Raw genomic sequence first — 22,463 nt, 5'->3', positions numbered from 1 at the left:
AATGCAATGACTGTCTCAAAAAAGAACTTGCAGAATTGATGCTAAAACTCAGCCACTTTTTCCATGTAACTATTGTTACTTTAAAGAAAAGAGAGTTAAAAGAATTGCAGTAGCAGAAGGGGATTCAAAGAAGAGAAGCTGTGTAAGATATAAGATATGCTTTCAAGTCATCTACAGTAAACTGGATGGAATTGGAGACTATTATTTTGAGCAAAATAAGTCAGACTCAGAGAAAAGGATCATGTTTTCTCTCATATGTGGAAGATAAAGGGAAAAGACAGCAGAAAAAAAGAATGCCAAGAAAGTACAGAAGACACCATTAGGGTAGAAGGGGGAAGATCAGGGGGAGAGAGAAAGGTGTTGGGGAGTGAAGATGATCAAATTATGTTTTTATGTATATACAAATATGCCACAATGAAACTCAACATTCTGTATAAATACACACCAACAAAAAGAATAACAATAAATGCAATATAAAAACAATGCTATCAACCTTCTGATAACTGATAATATAAACCCAAAGACATCTAAATTTGCTATTATTTATGTCTGCCTCAAATAATTCTTATAATCTAAATCACCTTGCAATGTTCTAGGAATTATACTGACAACTACCAAATTCAAAATATTAAACTTTTCTCTTAGAAGAATCCAAAGTTCTAAACCAATTTGATACTATTAACAATAAAACTCCTGAATCTCCACAGCAGCACATAAGTGTTCTACATTGGCAGATACATCCATAAAGGCACAGCCCCCAGCCCCCATGAATTTGTCCTGTCTTCCATTTACCCCTTCCCAAGTGATTCTATATACTAATTCAATCATATTTTTGCCCCTGGTTTCCTCTCATACATACACATGCACAACAGTCCCCCTTGCAGACTGGAGTCCCATTATACTTACAGGGGGTCTTTTGTTTCTCTAACTTGTAAGACAAAGGATTTCAATATAACCTCCTCCACCAGTTTTTCTTTTTCTTTTTTCTTTTTGGTTTGGTTTGGTTTTTTGCCCCTGACAATGTCTTTTATTCTTTCTTCTTGCCTAATTACATTGGTAGTTCCTCCAAAAATGGTGACTGGTAGACATATTCTCTTGTTTCTGAATATTGTAGAAACTCTTTAGTACTTCACTATTAACCCTGATGTGAGATTTTGTCATGTTCATATAATTAAAAACAAGAAGAGATCAATAGTTTCTTTACACTATTATTCAATACTGGTCTATTCTTATTTTTTTGATAGTGCTGGGGATCCAACACAAGGCCTTGCAAGTGCTAGGCAAGCATTCTACCACTGAGTTACATCTCAGCTCTTAATTTATTTTTTTAATATTTTTATTAGTTGGTGAAATTTTTTATTTTATTTATTTGTATGTGGTGCTGAGAATCGAACCCAATACCTCACATATGCTGGGCAAGCGCTCTACCACTGAGCCACAATCCCAGCCCCATATTTTTGTATTTCTTTTTTGTATGTATGGAATATATACATAATAAAATTTTAAGCATTTTCAAGAATACAGTTTGGTGTCAATAAGTACATTCACATTATTATACAACAATCACCTTCATCCATCTCCAGAACTTTTTCATCTTCCCAAAGACACTCTACCCATTAACCAATAACTTTAATTCCTCCTTGACCCAGCCCCTGACAACCACCATTCTACTTTCTGTCTTTATGAACTGCTAATCACATTATTTTCCTAAAAGGTTTAGGGACTTTCCCCCAAATCACCCAGCTGATTACTAGCATATAAAATTCAAAAGCATACATTTTAAAAGGAAAGCAGCACTCATCTATAGCCAGAATCACTAAGTCAAGCCAAATCATTTCCTTTTTTTGCCTCAACACCCTACCTTGGTTTGTTGGGTTTCTGCAAGGTATTTATTTGAGAAAGTTTCTCATTATCATTTAATGGATAAATGTATAAATTAGGGTCATATTTTAATGCAGTTAATTCCTAATAGGCTAAATAGCGTTGACCATAGATATTATCTTTCTCAAGGTACATCTATAATGGTATGGCCTAGAACTCGATTCTTGATCTTATCCTGTTCGATATTTTTTGATATGGCCATTTTATAGTCCAATGATGAAATCTGTAATATGATATAAAGAAAAGTATAATAGCTAGATCTGTTGGATCAAAGAATCCATGTTTAAAAGATTGAATCAAACTAAATACCATCTAATTCACAGTACTTTTATAGATACCTAGTTCTATACTTGTGTTTTAAATGACCCAAATTTTAAAAGTTTCTAAAATAAATAAAACTTAAATTGAATCAAAAGACTTAAACTAGTTTCTACAATGATTACAGAAAAAAAGTCATCAAGGAATGAAAAGAAAAAGAAAGAAAGAAAAAGAAAATTCATAAGGAAGCCGAGCATGGTGGTGCACACCTGTAAGCCCAGCCGCTTGGGAGGCTGACACAGGAGGATCACAAGTTCAGAGCCAGCCTCAGCAACAGTAAGGCGCTAAAGCAATTCAGTGACAGCCTGTCTCTAAATAAAAAAATAAAAAATGGGGCTGGGGAGTGGCTCAGTGGTCAAGTGCCCCTGAGTTCAATCCCCATTAACCGCCCCCCCCCCCAAAAAAAAATCATCAGGAAACAAGCAACAAGCTATGCAATCTCAAACTGCACTATTCTGGTGGGGAGATTATCATGTTCCATGCTACACCGATCAATTGCTCAGTTCCTTTTAACCAGCATTCACTGAGCACCATCTATGTGCCAGACCACACCTGAAATACTTTTTTTCTATTCTAAGTACAAAACTTGTATTTCATATTGACAAACATATTGAAGAGAAAATAATGAAGAAATTAAGATTTCTAGAAAAGATTTTAGTTACAGCTGGACATGGCGGCTCAATTTGAGAGGCTGGGCAACTTTACAAATCCCTGTATCAAAATAAAAATAAAAAGGGCTGGGAATATAGTACAACAATAGATGAACCATGGGATCAATCCCCAGTACTGAAAAAAAAAAAGGAAAAACAAAAATAAATTTTAGTTATAAATCATAAAAGCAATTCAGAAAAATGTAATCAAAGGATCATTATAACAATAATACCTAACATTGCTTAGTAGTTAGTATGTTTAGCAGCCATAAAGGTGTGTCACTTGTATCACTCTTCATGAAAGAACTTGCCAATAAGCTGCTAGGTATATAATTATACATGTCTCTAGCTGCAGTCCCTTCAGGATCTCCTGCTTTTAATCTGAAGTCAGGTACTTCCTGGGCAGTCCCAGCCAACGACTGATCACAGCCTGAGCACTAAGGTCTGGCCATTTCTGTAATCTCAGAACTTCAGATAATTTTTGCTCTAAGAGTCTTCACTATGTTTTCAGATACTGTCATAAGGCTCTCCCCGACAGTTCTGCTTCATCCTCCTTTCTTTTCACAGAAGTCCGCCCCTTTCACATAAACCTCTTGTATTCCTAACCTCTTTTATTCTTAGAAGATATTTCCCAAATGACTCCAACTGACATGTTTGATACCACAAATGGATTAAGAATGCAGGAGGTAAGATGGAGCTTAGAAACTAGGTTATTTGCTATCCTACTGACAATGAGAATCTCATCCTAGTTGGGGATGTGAGGTACGGACAATCCTTGGCACAAGGTGGTGGCCTAAGTTTGAACTAATGCTTTCACAAGTTTTATGGAGAACAGTCCCAGTGAGAAACACTCTGACTAGTATAAAGATTCATGTGTCTGAAAAGTATAAGGAATACATAATATATACAACAACAATGGAATTGGCTAGCTGTTAGATTGCATTGACTCCCCAGAGAGGGTAGTTAACAAACAGTTGAAAACTAAATGTGAAGGCCAGAGGTTTCTTTGGAAGCCCACAAAGAGATCCTTATCATCTACATTGAGAGAATAGTAAAAGATGAAGAGCAAATTCAAGGTGATTAAAGACCCTTACTTCAAAGATAATGGAGCACTACACCAGGGCAAGTATCCACCAGGACAAGTATGTTATATCAAGATCAGGTCTTACTTTAGAAAATCTAGAAGCCTCATAGATAGGATAGGGTCCTCTAAGATGGTTGTCCTCAAAGACTGCCATCCTCCAGACTCCTTTGAACCCTAAGAGTCTGCAAGAATGAGTTAGCACTCCCCATTATGAAGGAACACAATTCAGAGGCCTTTCAGCTATAAGGTAACTCCGGATTTGCTTCCATCTCCACTCCTGGCTGCCATGATAGTAGCTAATGCTAAATCTGTCAAGGACATGTTGGGCCTGAAATAGGAGAAAGTTACTATAAATCTCAAAGAAACTATAAGAATAAACCAGCAGATTGGAGGAATATCAGTGGTGCTAGATTTTGAGGGGAGGCAGGAATATTAGACTAAGATAAAGTTTACTGAGGCAGTGGGGGCTGGGGCACTCAGAAAATGGAAATTAACACTGTGGCATGGACCTGGGGGTGGTATAAACTCACTGCTATGATGGTTCCTGAAAGCCCAGAAAAAATGATGGCACTGAATAGGATTGAAATGCCTGAACTGACATGGCAGAGAGTGGAGGATGGAATTAGTAGGCTCAATAAATTGGGTATGGTAGAACGGATATATTATGTAAGGTCAGACCATTCACCAAGGTCATCAGGAATATACTGGTATGAGAGGCACCAACATTGCTAAGAAGTCCAGTGGTGTTTCTTCCCTAAAGGAAAAGTTGTCACAGAGCTTGTTTGGCTTATTGAAAGCAATAAAAATAGTGGGCACTGAAGCAACAATAGCCAAGTGGCAACATTTAAACACCAGAAACATTAGTGCATCAGTTATTTTTTTAATTTATTTATTTGTGCTAATTAGTTATACATGACAGCAGAATGCATTTCGATTCATAGTGCACAAATAGACCACAATTTTTCATTTCTCTGGTTGTACACAAAGTGTATCAATTATTATTATGACTGACAAGGTGGGAGACAGTCAACAAGGCTTGACCCTCAGGGAACTGTAGATATAGTTAATGGAATAATGTCATTAGGAGAAAAACAGTCAACAACAGTTCTGCTTATTATACACAATCAAAACAAGGCAAGAAAAAGCAGAAGACTAAGAATGACTGTCCCAGTAAAAAACCGCTAGCCCTTGCCCAATTCCTGGACCTGAGCCAGTTGTCAGATCCAGACCCACTGCCTTAACACATAGTGTGAAGAGAGAGAGACTCAGAACAACATATCTATCTGTCTATTACATCAATGAAATTGTGCTGATCTTGTTGAGGAGCAAGAAGTGGCTTACATGCTGAAGGGCTGGTAAGATATATGTGCTCCAAGTGGGGGGAACCCTACAATCATTCATCAGTATTGACAGGGGATTGGTTCCAGGATCCTGTCCCCCCCATGGACACCAGAATCTATGGATACTCAAATTCCTTATATAAAATGGCATAGTTCTTGCTTATAAACTACACACATCCTCCTGATTTAAGTCATCTCTAGATTACTTATAATTCATAGTGCAATGTATATGTTATGTAAATAGTTATTTGTTATACTGTATTGTTTAGGAATAATGGCAAGAGAAAAGCCTGTACATGCATCAGTACAAATGCATTTTTTCCCAAATAGTTCCAATCCATACTCAACTGAATCTGTAGATGTGGAATCCATGGACACATAAATTAGGACTCAGCCATTTAAGAGTCCAGTGGTCAAGTTCATGCCAATGCATACCTGCAAAGCACAAAGCAATCTTGTGCCCCCAACAAAAAAGAATAAGTAGAAGGGCTAGAGATATGGCTCAGTGATAAAGCACTTGCCTAGCATGCACAAGGCCCTGGGTTCAATTCCCAGCATGGCAACAAAATAAATAAATAAACAACCGGGCATACTAGTACACTCCTGTAAGTAATCCCAGCAGCTCAGGAGCCTGAGGCAGGAGGATCACAAGATCAAAGCCACCCTCAGCAAGTTGGTGAGACACTGTCTCAAAATAAAAAATATAAAAGGTCTGGGGATGTGACTCAGTGATTAAGGCCCCCTGGTACCAAACTTAGATACATAAATAAAAAGAGTGGCTTCTTCAGATTCTTTTTTTTATAATTAATATTTTTAATGTGCAGAGTTTGTAATACAAGGGCAGAGATTCCTCTTGGATTCAAGTGTTTTACAAATTCTCAATGGGCTGGTGAGGCCAATAGGGATATTTCTTCTTGTCTAATTTGGTTTCTGGGAAGACTTTAAGCCCTTAATGGTCATCTGATCAAATGGAATTATGTTCTTCATTTTCTCCAGCTGTTTCTCATATTCTTTAATCCTGGCCTTTGAGAGAGACACAAACTCAGCACAACTTTTTACATCTTCCTTTTCTTCAGCATCCTGTGCAGTATATTTATCCTCTAGCAAAGGAATCTTCAGGGCATTAAACTTCTTTTCAAAGTCATCCACCAAGCCCGCCTTGGCAACATTGCCTTGTAGTAAGCCCAGTCAATAGCTGGTGGTTTCTCAGGCAGAGTAGCCAACCTGGAGGTGAGGGTCTCATTCCAGGACTTCAGGGAGTTAGCAATAGTCTTTTGGTTTCCGGGAATGACCTCCCCAAAAGCTACCCAGTCAATGGTTTTTACAGCAAGTTTGTGCCCAGCCATCTTGGGATCCTTCACCGACCCCAGGAGAGTGTGCTTCTTCAGATTCTAAAGGCAGCACATTCTATACACAGGATGCTACTGTGACCTATATATGAGGTGACACAAAAGGCTACCAGCTTTGAGTAAGGGAAACAACTGTGCAGCACCTCCAGACTGTATTACAACACTTAATTGTGGGAAAAGATGTGGTATAGGGCTGATAGCAAGACCCAGTGGAAGAATTAAAATGCAGGACCCTAGAATTCTACAGAAAAGCCATGCTTGATCATGGGTACCATGTGTCCAGAACTTTTTGATAATGAGCTAACTATGATTCTCCCAGTCACAAAGCCAGATGAGCTCAGCAGTAACTCATTATAAAATGCAAATGGTGCATGAAAAATTGAACTTTCTGAAACAAAACCAAAGGCATAAGTAAGCTACATAAACAGGTAGCCAAGACTTCCCTGACACCCACCACGGTTTTACCAGCACCCCTTCCTCAGCTCACATCCATAGCTGTTTAGGGGATCCTTTGGGATTAAAATGGGAGGAAAAAAAAAAGCAGAAGCTTGGCTTATAAACAGATCAGCTCAGTATGTGAATACAAGCTGAAAATAAACAACTCCAATATAGTCACACTTAAGGTTGACCTTGACAGTGAAATGAGAAAACCTTCCTAATAGAACTTTTAAGTAGTGCACCTGGTTATGATTTGTGTAGAAAGAAAAGTATCCTGGCCACTCCCACTGGGGTCGCAGGGTGGCAGAGACACAGCAGGCGACACTCTGTACCCTTGCAAACATGGTGCTTCAAGTGGTGCAGAGGGCACTAGCTTCGGCCTGCAGCTTGCGCAGTCCCTGTGCCCACAGCTCTCTGCCCGCCGCAGCCCTGGTGGGTGAGGGCAGACGCCGTTCGGACGCTGCTCAATGGCCTGCTCTGCTCTGTGTGTGTAAATTCACAGAAAAACATGAATGGATAACTACAGAAAATAGTATTGGAACAGTGGGAATCAGCAGTTTTGCACAGGAAGCTCTGTAGTCTACGTGAAGTTGGGACAAAATTGAAAAAACAAGATGAGTTTGGTGCTTTGGAAAGCGTGAAAGCTGCCAGTGAACTCTATTCTCCTCTTCCAGAAGTAACTGAAATTAATAAGGCACTTGCAGAAAACCCAGGGCTTGTGAACAAATCTTGTTGTGAAGATGGTTGGCTGATAAAGATGTCAGTGAGTGACCCTTCAGAACTAGATGACCTAGTGAATGAAGAAGCATATGAGAAATATGTAAAAATCTATTGAGGAGTGAAAATGGCACCCTAAATAAACTCGTGTAAAATAACTTCGGCAGTTGTCTTAAGTTAGTGGTGGACAGAAGACTTAAAAACTACTCTCAACACTGCTACTGGAAGAAGATACCTCTAAACTTCCCAGTGACTGCAGATAAACACAATATGCATCTTTTTTACAATTCCTTATGATTTTTAGAGTAGGCGTTAGGTTAATATCAGAATTCATAAAATTACCTGTGGTAAAAACTACTTATAAAAAGTATATAATTCAAGGATAATCTTGTTATAAAGCCTAACAAAAAATTGTAACTTGCTTACATCCATCCCTGGATTTGGATCAATATACTTAATGATTTTCCATTGGAAAAACTGGGCATGGAGGAAAATGTATGTTGTACAGTGTCAGAAGAACACTACTGTCTTAATTTTATAATGTTCTGTATTTACTGGTGTTATTTTTAATACATTGAAACAACAGCTTGCAGCAAAATAACAAAATATTTAACTTCATAAAAAAAAGAAAAAAAAGAGAAAGAAAGAAAAGTATCCTAGGGTAAAAATATATACAGACTCATGGACAATGCCAAATGAACTTGCCAACTGGTCAGAAGCCTTTAAGGAAAAATAATGTGATAAGAGGGACAGGAACAGTGGTGCACACCTGTAATCCCAGTGGAGGATCTCAAGTGAGAGGCCAGCCTCAGCAATTTTGCAAGATCCTCAGCTACTTAATGAGATCCTATCTCAAAATAAAAATTTGAAAAACTGGGGATGTAGCTCAGTATAAAGCACCCCTGGGTCCAATCTCCGTAATCTCCACCAAAAAAAAAAAAAGTGCAACAGGTATGGGTAGAGGCAAATAAATACCTAGGGCTATGGAAATGTTATGTAAATCGTTGTTATTCTATATTGTTTAGGGAAAAAGTACAACAAAAAAAGCCTGTAAATGTTCAGTACAGATGCACTTTTTTCCAAATATTTCCAATACACAGTCAATTGAATATGGGAGTAACAAAGTATAAAAATCTGTTTTATGTATTATGCCCACCAGAAAGCATCCGATGCAGAAAAGACACTGAACAAACAGACAAAATGATTCTGCTGACATATGCCATCCCAGAACTGGCATGATGAGGAAATGAACAGAGGTCACTCTGGCAGAAATAGAGATAAGGACAGAGAATAAAGGGTGGACTTCCATCTCCCAATCCTAATTCTGAATGTCCAACCTATGAGCAACAGAGACCAACATCAAGGCCCACAAGACAAAAACCATAAATCAAGCAAGTTGACTACACTGTGCCCCTTCTATCTCAGAAGGGCCAGCAAATGATTCTCACTAGTACAGGTCACTTATTATAGATATGGATTTGCCTTTCCTGTCAATACAGTCCTAACTATCACCATGTACATGAGGGCTTTCATAGTACTTACTCTGGTTTGGATATGGTCTGATTGTGGTTCCCAAAGTTTCATGGGTTGAAATTTAATCTCCACTGTGAGGTGTTAAGAGAAAGTAAATTTAATTCATCAAAGGGTGCTTACCAACGAGCCACATCCCCAGCCCTTTTTATTTTTTTGAGACAGGGCCTTGCTAAGTTGCTGAGGTTGGCTTTGAACTTTCCTCCTGCCTCAACCTCTCAAATTGCTGGGATTACAGGCATGTGCCATAACACTGAGCTAAAGGTAGTTTAACTAAAATGTGAAACCAAGCAGCCAGCTCCACTACATGTACTTTTAATCAATATGCTAGGGGGAGTATTAACTTGTCAATTTTAGACATTAGGATGAGACAATTATTTATTCTATATAGTTTCAGAATGCAAAACAACAAAATGACAGATACTAGAGGAAAGCAAAATTTTTGCCAAACATAAAAGAAAATTTTCTAATGACAGTAAACAACAACAAAATGATATTCTTCAGGAAATAATCAGGGCCAAGAGTCAAATGTTCATTAAAATTGTGAGAATGAAGCAGATAAAAGTTGACCTACATCAGTAAAAGGCAAATTACTAAGTACCATGTTGGGGGAAAAAGAATGCCAGGGCCAAATAAGTTTGGGTTAACATATAGCTGAACAAAGTTAAACAACTCTCTTAATTTTTACTCTGTCTTTAAAATATTAATGTGTATTTGCAAATCTGTACTTGATCTATATAGAATGCTGAAAGCCCAAGCTTATGTGATTAAAGAACATTTCTTTGCACCTAGGGAATACACTAGAAATCCTGGCCTAGGACAATATCTTTCCAAAGTCAAGATTCAGTAATCCAAGGATTCCAGAAGAAACTAATAAAGAAAAGGATAATAATTTTCTAGCTTTCCAGAAAGTCTAAACATTACCCATCTCTAATACTATTAGTATCTCTAATACCTTGAGAGTGGAAAAGCTATATAAATTTTTGTCATCAAAACTCACTTTATCCTTTCTGAATGCAAAATGTTCCTTCCTTTGTTTTATAAATAAACTCTGAAGATCTACAAGTAATAGGGCCACATTTTAATTACTAAATGTTCATGTTGTGACCAGCAGGAGAGCTTTAATTATTTCAAGTGTGCTATTTATGACCTTGTTATTTTCATGTAACACAGCTCCAGATATATTTTTTCTCAAACATATGTACACTATCACAAGAAAAGACAGAAGAAAGGGTTGCATCTTTTGAGTAGCCTTATGTGTCACCTCATATATGGGCCACAGTAGCATCCTGTGTATAGAATGTGCTGCCTTTAGAATCTGAAGAAGCCCACTCTTTATTTATGTATGTATATATGTATGTATGTATGTATATATGTATTTATGTTTGGTACCAGGGGGCCTTAACCACTGAGCAACATCCCCAGACCTTTTATATTTTTTATTTTGAGACAGTATCTCACCAACTTGCTGAGGGTGGCTTTGATCTTGTGATCCTCCTGCCTCAGGCTCCTGAAGCATTAGCTACAGAAAGAAGGGGCCCCCAATCACAAACTAATTTCAGAGTTTCAGGGGTTTTATTCAGAAATATATTATCTTTACTGATTACAAGGAAAACTTTTACGTAAATTATAATCTCTTGGTCTTGGATTTCCCACCTTCCTCAGCCACCACTGTCCACAGTTCCTCATTTCTTCTATGATAGTTCATCACCAGTGACTGGAGTCACCTACATACCATCTATCTTTTCACCTGGTTCTCCTTTAGAATATGAAATATAATATTAAATGCATAAGGGCCTTGCTATCTGATCTACCACTAATTTTCAGATCACAAAACTGAGATTCAGATCAATTTTTATATTTATGTAGTAATAGCAAATGAAACATTTATCAACTTCAAAAATACCAGTATATGAAAGCAGAAAGTCCCAAAATATATACAATACATACATACCCAACTTTTTTCTTATACAAAATGCTATGCCAATAGCATACTTCCAAGGCAAATATCCACCAAAGTCAATCAACTAATTTGTACTCTCCCAATATGAATACTTCCTGAAGCACCATGGAAAACCAGTATATAAAACAAACACAGACACATGGAAAGATTCATAAGAGGAAAAAATGTAGACTGTATACATTCAAATGTTATACATGGATTTGAAATCATGGATGTGGAAAATCAATAAAACTCTCCAAGCCTCAGTTCCCTCAACTGTAAATATGCATAATACTATGGATATTATAAGGTCATTTTAATGGTTGGAAATAACATACATGAAACACCTTACAGAAAGATGGCATACTGTAGTTAAAGCTTTTGTATTACACAAGTAATAAAATGTAAAAGAAAACAAGGAAAACTTCATGAACTTGAAATCTTGGAAGAATTGGATACAGAAAAAAAGGAATGAGAAATGATCAGATTGGAACCAAATCCTGAAGGGCTGTCTGACAGGTTCAAGAATTTCAACCTCATTTCTTAAGTGTAGATGGACACAACACAATGCCTTTATTTGTATGTTATGCTGAGAATCGAGCCCAGGTCCCGCCCGTGCTAGACGAGCACTCTACCACTGAGCCACAATCCCAGCCCCATCAACCTCATTTCTTAAACACTGAGCAGGAATTTCCAAGAGTGACTTCACAGTAACCTCAAAAATAATTTACCTCAGCTACTAATTTTAAAACAAACAGAAACTATGGGTGATTATTACATCACTAGAATCATACCAAGGTCTACATGATGTATTTTGAAACTGAGGCTTTTCACAAACTGGCAAATGTTTTGTTTCCATTACTTTTTAGAGTTTCTCTTGTTCAATTGAAAGTGAAAAATGGACAGTACAAATTACATAAATCCTAACAGAAAATTTCACAAAATTTTGAAATTACTTGCTTGATTTATTTTAATTAAGAGAATTTTGAAATATTTTGTTGTGTTATGAAATAGTAATAAAAACATGCATCATTTACTCTTTATTTTAATAAAACAAATTCTGGCAGATAAAATACCAAGCCTTAACCAGGAAGATTAGCAAAGAATTAAATCAAATTACAAATAAAATGCTTGCCTTTTCATGAATTCTACCAAAAAGGCTCCAAAACTACTGTTTTTATAACTTAATATGGAAATAATGGTGTGCAAAGTAACTGAAAAATTGTGTAACAAACCAGTGAAAACCTTTCACCTCAGTTCAAAGTCAGCACTACAGGTTTCCAAAGTGATTTTCAGTGGGAAAACATTGTGGATATTCCATTGTATATAGAAATTAAGGACCAAAACTTGTATTTTGTTTATAAAATAATGGTTCCCTGCAGTATTTTCTAACTGGTCTGAAAAAACTTTTTAGAAACTTTAGCAAGTCACTATTGCTGTATTTGAACTATGTCCTACAAAACCTCATAGAAAAGTTTTTTACTACTTTGAATGGAGAACAAAAAAGAGGTTAATATACTACACATAAGAATAAAAAAAACAATGACTAATTTATATTTATATAAAAGTATATATCATTGATAAGTAATGACAATCTTTAAAATCTGTCAAACATGAGTCCTTTGGAATGTTTATATTCAACTGGACTTTAAATTTTTAAAAATGTTTCAGTAGAGTTAAAGGAAAACTAAACCTAGGGCTTACAATTGCCTTTTTTATTATTATTAACAACAAATATTACTGATACACATTAACAGGTTTCTCTGTGACATTTTCATATATGCATTTATTGGTGGAAAGAAGGGAGGATGAAAGGGGGTAAAGGGAAGATGGATATGATCAATGTACAACTGCCTTTTGTTAAGAAATATTCTTAAAAGACAGCCTTTTAAATAGCACAAGTCCACACACTACCATTCCCATCATTTACCCAATGTGATTAACCAGTTCTAATAACTGAATTCACTGCTTACTAAACAGAAAACTAGAAAGTTCATAGCTTTTGTCCTCATGCCAAAACCATTCCTTATCATCAAACAATCTGTCAATCTATCTGCCAGTAAAAACTTCAACAATGATTATATGCAAAAATTATAAACCTCAAATAGAACCTTACCTTACCACTTCACACTAAGATGATTATAATCAAAGAGACAGATATCAAGTGTTGGTAAGGATGTGAAGAAACTGGAACCCTCATTGTTGGGAATTGTAAAAAGGTACAGCCACTTTGTAAAACAGTATGTGTCATTTCCTCAACAGGTGAAACAGTTATCATATGACCAGCAATTCCACTCCTGTCTATCCCCAAAAAATATATGTTCACACAATAATCTATACAGAAATGAGTATCCTAACATTCCTAACAATATTATTCATAACAGCCAAAAAATGGAAATAACCCAAACTTAAAAATGAATAAAAATGATATATTCATATAAAAGAACATTATTTGTCGATAAAAAAAATTAACTATTAATGCATGTTGTTGAACCCTGGAAACTGCTAATTGATAGAAACCAGTTATATATTATGATTCCATTTATATTAATTGTCTGAATCCACAGAAGTAGAAAGTATATTAGTGGTTGCCTTGAGCTGAGGGAATTGGGAGGATATGAGATGAGGCTAATGGGTACTGGTTGGGAGTGATGAAAATGTTCTAAAATTAGATAGTAGTGATGTTTGCATAACTCTGTGAATATACTGAAAGTCACTGAATTTTACACTTTAAATGGGTCAATTATATGGTATTTGAATTATATCTCAATAAAGCTATTATAAAAAATAAACTTTTGCTAGAGGTGGTGGCTGGGGAAGCTGAGGCAGGAGGATTGCAAATTCAAAGCCAGCCTTAGCAATGGGGAAGCACTAAGCAACTCAGTGAGACCCTGTCTCTAAATAAAATAAGAAACAGGGCTGGGGATATAGCTGAGTGGTCAAATACCCTGAGTTCAATCCTCAATACCCACCCACACAAAAAAAATACTTTGACCGGGCGCAGTGGCACAGGGCTATACTCCCAGCGGCTCAGGAGGCTGAGGGAGGAGGACTGAGAGTTCAAAGCCAGCCTCAGCAAAAGAGAGGTACTAAGCAACTCAGTGAGACCCTGTCTCTAACTAAAATACGAAACAGGGCTGGGGATGTGGCTCAGTGGTCGAATGCCCCTGGAGTTCAATCCCCAGAGAAAGTAAGGAAGGAAGCAAGCAAGCAAGTTTATTATAGGTAAAGGCCCAAGGCAGCAAAAGCATTAAGTTTAAATAAGTAAATGCAAGAATTTAAAACAAAGAAACAATTTGCAGAAAAAAAAAATGAGACTTTTGCAAACAGTTCTATAATATAAAATCCCAAATACTTCAAAATTCCCACCAATGAGGGCTGGGTTTGTAGCTCAGTGGTACAGCACCCGCCTCGCATGTGTGAAGCACTGAATTTGATTCTCAACACCACATAAAAATATTTTTTTAAAAAATCAAAAAGTCATTGGATTTATATTAGTCAAGGGAAAAGTAGAACTTAAGGCACATTGATGGGAATTTTTAATATTTTGTTAGTTGTTGATGGACACTTATTTTATTTATTTATATGTGGTGCTTAGAATCGAACCTAGTGCTTCACACGAGTGAAGCAGGCACTCTACCACTGAGCTACAGCCCCAGCCCACTTTTTCTTGATTTTAATGTGTGTCCATAGAGATCTTCTCATCTTTACCTTATTTTACTAAAGACTTTCAAAGGGTATAAGTATAAAATATTATGTACTGCTCTAATTTTCCCAATAATTCGATTCTATAAGTGGGCTATTTAAAATAATTTAAAAGATGACTATATAACAACAAAATCCCACCCATTATGTACAACTATAATGCACCAATAAAAAATGAAAAAAAAAATTAAAAAGAAAAAATTTAAAGTCCTATTTAAACTTTACATTTTTATTGTGTATTTTATGCACAGCATTTGAAAATTAATTTTTAAATAAAATCCACTATGATAAAGTATAAAGCATTGTACTAACTATACAATTAAAATATTGATTCTACTGACACCTTGATTCATCCTTAATTAAGTAATCTCTATCACTTTGAAATCTGATGATGTTGCCAGGGGTCATGGTACATGCCTGTAATCTCAGCAACTTGGAAGGTTCAGGCAGGAGGATCACAATTTTGAGGTCAGCCTCACCAACTTAGCAAAACCTGTCTCAAAATAAAAAATAAAGAGGGCTGGGGATGTAGCTTAGAGGTAAAGCAGCCCTAGGTTCAATCTCCAATACCCTCCCAAATTTTTTTCATCATGTTGATTTTATTTCTTAGTAGTAAACTACATAAATAATTAATGATCTTTTAAGCTCTTTCAAAATTCAAATAGAAATATATTTTTCCACTTCTCAAGTTACACTTACTTACCAGGACCCATGGGACTGAACTATAGCTCTCTGTCACACATATCACTTAATCCTCACAGTAATCCTATAAAGAGGGTACTGTCAGCCTTATTCTATAGAAGAATAAATTAAGGCTTAAAGAAAGTAAGAAACTTGTTCAAGGTAATATAAGTTATAAGACTGGAACCCATGTGTGACAGATTATAAAATCCAGTTCTAATTTACTATAGATCAAAAGGAAAAGACTATGTTTCAAAAACTCTTCAGTTCTTAAATGTTTAATAAATTAATATTACTTTTGAAAATTAAGTATGTATACTATTTCTATTCAATATTGGCAACTATGTATTTTCCAATGATCATTATATATAAAGAATGTTGCTCTATAAAATGCAGTCAAATACACATAAGTACTATTAAAAATCAATGTAAAATTGTGGATATGAATAATGTGCAATAAAAAATGAAATGGAAAAAAGTGTACTAAATTAGAATCAAAATTATTTCTATCGAAAATTTCAAAGAATTCCAAAATAGATTCATTCTCTAAAACAATTAAAGCTCCCAAATTTTAAGTCACACAGAAATTCTAAGGCCTGGTTTTTGTTTTTATTTTCCTCAAAAGGACAAATGGAAATGTATAATTACTGATTACCTTCTATGTGACAGACACTGAGCTAATTGCTTTTGATAATTTTTTCTCATAGAACCTGTTCTATTTCCCTGGGAGGGGAAGAGTTTTTACTACAATAACACAGAAGAATAAACTCAAAATCCAAATGTCACATTGCTCTAAGAGTTATATAAGGATTCCTGTCACATCTGACTCCACAAACAGCACCATATCATGCAATTAATAATCATAAAACACACACACACACACACACACACACACCACCCTTTAGCAACAAAAGACCTTTAGCTAAAATCCAGGCAATTATCTTTTAATGAAGCTTTGTGCCTTGCTATCAGCCAGTCTGTGGCCAGCACACAACAGGTGTCAAATGAAAGTTTTAGTGAGTGCAATGAACAGTGGTAGCCTTGCAACAAAGGAATCATCTCCATTCGTTCTGCCTTTCTTAAGAAGTCAATATAAAACTAGCACTTATAAGGCAACATATACAATTATTTCCTTAAAGAAGACACTGAATCATGGGAAGGAAAGGGAAATACTAGGGAATGAGATTGATCAAATTATGTGCAGGTACCAATATGGCATAGTGAATCCCTCTATTATGCATAATTATAATGCATCAATAAAAATAAATTTTAAAAAGTAAAAAAAGAAGAAGAAAACATTGAATCAGGAATTGGAATAAATGCATCAATTTTTTTAATTTTTATTTTTTGGTGGTGCTAGGGTTTGAACACAGGGCCTCTCTCATGTTAGCCACATCCCCATCCTTTACCAATGTTCTTAAAAGGCATGGCACTGGATGAGACACAGAAGCCCTAAGCAAAGATCTAGCTCATTCTAGTTCATTCCACTCAATTACAACATTTTTCTGACCCTGCCTTGTAACAGTTAATTAAACTTGTCCTGCTTCCAGAATTAGCTAAACACTAGTAGAAACCTTGGTCGTTTTTTGTGCTTCTTGGAACACTTAGACAGAATCTGACACTTCAGATTAATAGCTACAATTTTATAAATGTTTTATTTTACTTCAATACTTATTCAAATGCATTTATCCTAAAAGTTTTACAAGGTAAAGTATAATAACTATCTGCATTTTACAGACAATGACAACAAGGTCCATTAAGTGCCAAGATAAGTGGTCAGATATCCTTCTGTAACACCACAGTGACTACAGGAGGCTCTAATAAATGTTTGTTGAAACTGAATTGTTCATCAGCTGTTTCTCAAAATTTCACTTTTCTTTCTAACATTATAACACCATTATCTGTTGCTATGAGAAATTACTTTTATTGCCACTTAAGACTGATAGCTTTGCTAAAAAATTTATGTTTTCATTCAGCTAGGTATGGTTAGTTAACTTTTCTTTTCCTGGCACCAGAATTGAACCCAGGTGCACTTAACCACTGAGCAGCATGCCCAGCATTTTTTTTTTAAATAGGGTTTTGCTGAGTTGCTGAGGCTAGCTTTGAACTTAGAATCCTCGAGCCTCAGCCTTACAGCATGTGACACTATGCCCAGCAATGTTAGTTAACTTTTTTTTTTTTTTTTGTACCAGGTATTGAATCCAGGGGTACTTAACCATTGAACTACATCCCCAGTCCTTTTTTTATATTTTATTTGGAGACAGGGTCTCACTGAGTTGCTTAGGGCCTCACTAAATTGCTGAGGCTGTCTGAATTCCCAATCCTCTGCCTCAGCCTCTCAAACTGCTGGGATTACAGGCATGTGTCACCACACCCTGCAAGGTTAGTTAACTTTTAACAGTGATTTCCAAACTTTAATAAGAATGGAGACACTTAATAAGAATTAAGATTTTTAGCTGGCAAGAGGACAGACAACCCAGCTACCACAGTAGGCTGAGGCAGGAGGAACACAAATTTGATGCCAAATAGGACGATTTAGCAAGACCCTGTCTCAAAATCTAAAAACAAACAAAAAAATTTAAGGCTAGAAATGTAGTTCAGTGGCAAAGTACTTGCCTAGCATATGTGAACCCTGGGTTCCAGCACACACACACACACAAAAAAAAAAAAAAAAAGGAAGACTTTTGAGCCACTATTATCTCTAGGATTCTAATTCAAGCTGCCAGCAATCAGTATTATAAATAATATTAATAATCAGCTGATTATTTTTTAAATCAGCACTCTCAACTGATTCTAATGTTGGTCTTTAAAAACCCTTCGAGAAATGAATAAGACTTTTAAAAACCTATATTAATCTAACAAAAATTTTAATCCAGCCAATTTTTACAGTTAGAAATATTTAAACAAAATCTGACAAAAACAATACAAGGAGCCCAGTGCTGTATTACTGGCTACTCCAGAAGCTGAGGCAGGTGAATCACTGGAGTTCATGAATTTGAGACCTGCCTGGGCAACACAGCAAGATCTATGTGAGAAAAACAACTCCGTGTACAACATATAACAGCAAATAAACAATGCAGGTGTACAACATATAACAGCAGTTCCTCAAAAATGTTTACCATGCCTAACCTCCCTAGACCTTAGGAGCTTCTCATGCTGCAGAAGAGGTTAAATTATGGCTTTTCTAGGTATCTAGAAGATTACCCCATATTATTGTTTTAGTTGATAAATTCAACTATGGTCCCAATGTAATTTAGTAAGACATTTTCATGGGTATTTATACAAACACCTGGATATAAAGTGAATCAGTCAGCTAATCTTTGAACCTAATACAAAGAAATAATAATTTTAAAAATCACCATTTTAAACTCTGAATGACCAACAAAAACATACTATGAGATTAAGAATATGTTTTCCCTAGTGATTAAATATTTATTGAGTCGACATACTACCTTTCTGCACTTTACCAATTTTCTACTATAAGGATTTTTTTTCATGATTACAGTTTTAGAAGTACCTACAAATCTTACACCTTCACATACTTTAGAAAACAAGAATAACCTGTCATCACATTTACCATAAATCATAAGTACCCAAATATCTGACTTACTGTACCAAACTGCAATCACTAACTTTTTTTTATATCAATACCAGAACAAATCACGTTACTTCTAAAATTTAGACTACATTCATTTCCATCGGGGTTCCTGCTATTAGGACAGTTGGCACGACTTAAAATCCTCTTTCCATCCGTCCTCTGGATCTATTTAGAGGGAACATTTTTGTACCGAGGACTGAAGCACTAAAATATTTCCTCTCTTCTTGGAGGTGGAAAAGACACAAATTTCTGTAAAATAAATTTTTATAACGGTAGTGTTTATCTAGGAAACAGCAACGCAAAGACGGGATGGGGCTTTCTCCAAGGCAGATCACGCTTAGAGATAAGATGTAATATAAGGAGTGGACGAGCTACCCGCAGGTGATGAAATTTCACCTCAAATAAGTCGCAAAAGGCTTTTCTCTAGGAAGTCGAATCCGTGAATGACACTCCAGGGCTCTAAGGGTCCCGAACTCTTAGCACCTCAATCCTCACCCTACCCGGCCTCCCCACCCCCACCCCCCGGACTCTGCAGGACTCAGTACAGGGCGATGGAAAGCTAAGGTTGTTTGCAAACAGGCGTCCTCTGCCTCCCTCCGGGATGTACACGCAGGGCCCGGGTAAGAAGCCTCTCTCGGCCCCGCCCGGAGCAAACCCAAAGGGCACCGGTGCAGCCGTCAGCCACCTCTTCACACACCGGGCCGCACCGGAACCGAGGCCCGGGAGAGCGTTCTCTCGGGGCCTAGGCGCCCCCCACGGACCTCGACCTCCCGGGGGACGCGGCGAGGAAGGGCTGAGGCCCCCAGAGCCGCAGGGTAGAGGCAGCCGCAGCGGCAGGACGCCGCGTCCGCCCGGCCTGAGGGCTGCAACCAGGGCCCCCACAGGCAGTGGGAGCCTGGCGAGCCCGGGACAGGGTCGCGCCGCACTCACCTCGGCTGTGGCCGCCGTCGCTTCACCATGGCCGGGGGGAGTCGTCCCCGAGCCGAAAGTCTCCCCCCCAGGAGGGCACCGGCGCGGCTACAGGGGCCGCCGCAAAGCCTCGCACTCCTGAAGGGGATGTGGTCGCTGCGGCGGCGGCGGGGGCTGCTGAGGCCCAGTGCCCGCCCAGCCGCATCGGCTCCCGGGCCGCCGCAGCCACGCGGGTCCCAGGGAGCACCGGTGAGCCGGGCGGGGGGCACAGACTGCAGTGGGACGACCGAGGTGCTGCAGGCGGTGATTCTCCACGAAGCCTCCAGCGTCTCGGCCGCCGCTCCAGCCGCCCGCGCCGCTGGGCCACAGCGCCCCCTGGACCCCACGTCCCGCTACGGCGCCGGGACTGCGGCTGCCGCGCCGGGCACGAGCGGCAGGGAACGCGAAGGAGCGCGGCCTGGGGGTGGCGGGGGCCCCGCGCGCCCTGCGCCGCCCTCCGTCCGCCCCTGACGACGCTTCCTGAGAGCCGGAAGCCGCGGTTCCCACCAACCCCTTGCGGTCCCCACCCGCGTCAGACCCCAGCACCTTTTCCTTCTCTACAGAAGGTACGTGAGCGCTCTTGTCACTCGAACCCGCACTTGTGAGGCAGTTTCCATGCCTCATTTCTCACAGAAAGAGGGGGTATCCCTTCTAATCCCTTCAGTGTGCCTGGATGAAAGAAGAATGTCCAGAACAAACCTTTTTTTTTTTTTTTTAAACACACAATCTCCTCCCAGAACAGATGAAGGAATTGTTTTTGACCTTAACTCTTTTTGGATCTACCGTACAGATCATCACAGAAATTTCCTACAGGCACCAAACCCTTAACCCCTAGTCCCCCCCCAAAAAAAAAATAGGGAAAAATATGGTGAACAAGAGAAGAGAATAGCCAACGGCTTGTGCTGAAATTCATAAGCAACTTAAAGGTAAGAAAAGAATCATCCTTTTACTAGTCCCCCTCCCCCACCCTCACCTCTACTCTCCCACCTCTCCACCCGCCATCCCTGCCAAATCCTAGGTAAGGCTCTGAAGGAAATCCCTGTATGCATTAGCGGGGACTATAAAATCATTGTTTACAGATGCCCTGTGTTTGATCCCACTCATCCTCTAAGCCTCTAAGGTGCAAACGTCAGAACCAAAAACAAACAAAAGACTATCAAAATGGAAATAGGGAAAGAAAAATTCTCCAGATCCTCTGGCCTCCAGGTTTTACAAAAAGAGGGTGTGTGTGTGTGTGTGTGTGTGTGTGTGTGTGTGTGTGTGTTTTCTCCACAGTGTGGTATGATAGAATGAGCTGGAACTTTGGTGTCAGATCCTGATATTACCAATCCATTTCCACCATGTATAGCTTTAGGACCATGGCAAGTTATGTAACATTTTGAACCTCAGTTTTCTCCTGCCTGCCTTGCTACTTGTGAAGATTGAAGATGGAGAGATTGGCCTATTAGAAGGTACTCAATAAATGTTAGGTCCAATTTTTGCTGATTTCAGAACACTCTCAGTCTTTTTTAGGCCCAAGATTATGCCCAGCCAGAATTTTTGTTGTTGTTCGTTTTTATCTTTGTGTGTGTGTGTGTGTGTGTGTGTGTGTGTGTGTGAGTGAGAGAGAGAGAGAGAGAGAGAGAGAGAGAGAGAGAGAGAGAGAGAGAGAGATGTGTGCATCATTCATCCTCCCTGGTCTGGGTGAAATTTCACTAACAGATTTATATAACATCCCTCCACTGAAGACCAGAACCTAATGTACTGGATCCTTTGACTTTCTGTTGCAAAGCAGATATCAACATAGAACCAGTATATTTTCTGTATAAAAATATAATAAAGCAGTCTTATCTTACCTTAGGTTATGGCCTAATAATAACAAATCATAATGAAAAAAGTACATAAGGTCTCCAGGAAATGTTCAAATAATAATTGAGCAGCCACCCAGAGAAAATATAACCTAGCAGTTCTCATCTCATCAATGAAAACTGTTCCTATATAGTCCTAGATGTGTCTTCACCACATACCTCTGAGTCACATTACAAAAAAAAATCGCTCTCCCCTTTTTATAACAAGAGAAACTGGGGCTTAGAAGGAAATGGTGATTCATCCTCATAACAACTTCATGAATTAGTAACTATGCTACCACCATTTTACATGTGAAGTTCATCCAACCTAAGGAAAAGCTGGAAGTAACCTGATGTTTTTCTCATCCCCTATTTGATACTCCAACAGTCCTCTTAGCAATATTAATAAAATGCTGCAAGGGTAAGTTACTATTGCTAAAAATTTTTCAGGCTAAA

General features: G+C 38.1%; 1 protein-coding gene and 2 pseudogenes across 2 annotated transcripts in view; 1 reads left to right on the top strand and 2 right to left on the bottom strand.

Annotated features, from left to right (window-relative positions):
- Positions 1-20,527, bottom strand: part of Zfyve9 (zinc finger FYVE-type containing 9) — a 193,966-nt gene extending 173,439 nt beyond the window's left edge. The window contains exon 1 of one of the 2 annotated variants that reach the window (XM_026382175.2): positions 20,164-20,527. The gene's annotated coding sequence lies outside the window, so the exon portion shown is untranslated. The remainder of the gene's footprint in view (positions 1-20,163) is intronic. The other variant, XM_026382170.2, reaches the window with a different exon arrangement.
- On the bottom strand, positions 6,142-6,619 carry LOC113177670 (ATP synthase peripheral stalk subunit d, mitochondrial pseudogene; annotated as a pseudogene).
- On the top strand, positions 7,403-7,895 carry LOC113177403 (glycine cleavage system H protein, mitochondrial pseudogene; annotated as a pseudogene).
- Positions 20,528-22,463: the final 1,936 nt, after the last annotated feature.

Source organism: Urocitellus parryii, chromosome 11 (genome assembly GCF_045843805.1).
Source record: "Urocitellus parryii isolate mUroPar1 chromosome 11, mUroPar1.hap1, whole genome shotgun sequence".
In the NCBI taxonomy this organism is placed as follows: Eukaryota; Metazoa; Chordata; class Mammalia; order Rodentia; family Sciuridae; genus Urocitellus; species Urocitellus parryii.
The sequence above is the reverse complement of the archived record's forward strand: the minus strand, read 5'-3'. Positions and strand labels throughout refer to the sequence as shown.